Below are 2,804 nucleotides of genomic sequence, written 5' to 3' on the forward strand. Positions count from 1 at the left end.
AATCGCTTGTGAAAGTTGATGCACACAAGGTCCAAAGGAAAGGATAATCTTGTTAAGCATAGTGACAGCATCAACAAGTTGACCAAGGGTGTGGGATCAGAGAAAAGGAGAGTTGTTCAGCAACAACAGGAGGTTCCAGTAGCCATGGATCATCAGGATCAAGTTCAGAGACCAAGGAATATTGGTGCTGGAGATGCACCTAACACTCACAACCAAAGAGCTGGCATTGTGCCACCAACAGTTGCCAACAATAACTTTGAGATCAAGAGTGGATTGATCTCAATGATTCAAGCAAATAAGTTTCATGGATTGCCTATGGAGGACCCACTTGATCATCTTGATGAGTTTGACAGAATCTGTGGCCTCACAAAGATAAATGGAGTAAGTGAAGATGGTTTCAAACTGAGGTTGTTCCCTTTCTCTCTTGGGGACAAGGCTCATTTGTGGGAGAAGACTCTGCCTACTGGTGCTATCACTACTTGGGATCAGTGTAAGAAGGCTTTCCTTGCCAAATTCTTCTCCAATGCAAGGACAGCAAGGCTGAGGAATGAGATCTCTGGATTTGCTCAAAAGTCCAATGAAAGCTTTTGTGAAGCTTGGGAGAGATTCAAAGGTTATCAAACTCAGTGCCCTCATCATGGATTCAGTATGGAGTCATTGTTAAGCACACTTTATAGAGGAGTCCTTCCAAAGTTCAGGATGCTTCTTGACATAGCTTCCAATGGGAACTTCCTCAACAAGCATGTGGATGAAGGCTGGGAATTGGTTGAGAATCTTGCTCAGTCAAAGAGCTGGCATCTTCAATATGTTAACATAAATTGTATTTTGTACATGCAAGTGTGACAAACCTTATATTAAAACTGTATTTATTTATATAATATTAGAATTTTTAATAATCAGACTAAAGGTGAGAAACTAAAAAGATTAAGACGCAACGTTTAGTCGTGACTCTTTGTATTCTTACAAATCAAAAATCTCCTTTTTGTTTTCGATAACAGAGAAGATTCAAGAAAAAACCTAATTTAAGAAAATCATGAGGTTCGATCATATTGCTGATCTGCTACCCGGAAGAACTAATTGGTGTATCAACGCCAAGGTCTTACATTCTTGGAGAGTCAGAGAGTTCTTTACCAAAAGAGTTCTACTTCTTGTGGATGTAAAGGTTAGGGTTGTTAGTTGAATGATTTTTACTTAAATTTCAAGTTTTAACAGTTATTGTATATAAGACTTCTTACACAATTGTTGTTAAACTGTGAAGGTGACACAATTGAAGCTCCTTATTTACCCGATACACTCGCTAAACTCCCAAAATATATCGACGATGGTGAGTGGTACAGTATTAGAAATTTCAAAGTGATCAATCCAACCATGGAGGAGAGGAATACTCATCATCCTTATCAGATTAAATTTACGGATGATACCAATATGACGCTGCTCGAATCATTGAGTCCTAAGAATTACTTTCGGTTCGAGGATTTGGATGACATATATCGTGGAAGAATAGATCATCCCATCTCTTTCGGTAAGTATTTCTTTAATTGATTTTATATTATTTTGGTACAATCCGTCAATATAGTTAATTGGTATCTTTGTATTCTAAAAACTAGATTCTTTTTAGGATTTATGAAACTTTGTGTATTGGTCATTCTCATAGAAAAGTACGACTTAAACTTTACCAAAAATAGATTAGCTACATTTTGGAAACCTAAATTCTGTCTTTTTCCCAAACTAGATGTTTGTGCGTGTATAATGGATGTTGAAGATAGAAGAAAGCCTGCGAGTGTCATTGATATTAATAAAGTTGTTCTCATGTTGTTGAATGGCAAGTAAAAAGATATTTACTCTACCTTTAAGACAGTTACGTTTTAGAGTTGTCTCTGTTAAGATTTTTATTTATTTGATAAACATGTAGGTGTGAGACTGTGAAGTGTCGTCTCAAAGACAACTACGCTTCTCAATTCATGACCATATGGCAATCAAGCGGGTGCCATCTCATATACAACTCTGAACCTGCGTTATGTGTAATGCGGTTTATGAGGGTGGGAGAATATGAAGGTATGTAACATAAATTAGTTCTGATATAATCATCATAAGGTAACCAATATATTCACTTAAAATTATAAATGTCTGTAGGTGCACCGTGTCTTGAAAACACTTTGGCCTCTTCGAAGATCTTCATAAAACCAGAGTTTGAAGGACTGGAGCATCACCAGGGTATGTAAGATGTAATTATGTATATTAAAACAAGTTTTGTATGATGTTAAAGTAAAATTTCTAAAAACACTTTATAATTTACAGGTCTGAATTTGCTGGACGTTATTATATAAACCATGTGATGAAGCAACAAAGTGAAAGCTTAGGCACTCAAATGTAAAGAATGTGGTGTTGGCCGTTTATTTTTTTCTTATTTTGAATTTCTATAAAATTTAGTATGTTTGTATTAACCGCTACTTGAAATCCAACTTTGCATTACTCTCATCTTTATTTTGTAATTGAGATAATACATTATAATATTGAACTACTGGAAATTGCTTACGCTTTAAAAATTTTAGAATTTACTTATTGAATTTCAATATCTGTTTACTACAACTTAGTTGTTTATTTAAAAGACTCAATTAAAATTTCACATTGAGAGTATTATTTATCTTTAGTAAGATAAACCTTTCTGTATATATGCAAACACAAAAAGTACTTAACAATCCAATAAAATATTTTAAACTTTTCAAAAGATAAAATACTATGTTTAAATATGTCAATTATTACATATTAAATCAGAAAAGTAACATATCATAAAATAACAAAAC

This window comes from Camelina sativa, unplaced genomic scaffold (assembly GCF_000633955.1).
Source record: "Camelina sativa cultivar DH55 unplaced genomic scaffold, Cs unpScaffold00556, whole genome shotgun sequence".
Classification (NCBI taxonomy): Eukaryota; Viridiplantae; Streptophyta; class Magnoliopsida; order Brassicales; family Brassicaceae; genus Camelina; species Camelina sativa.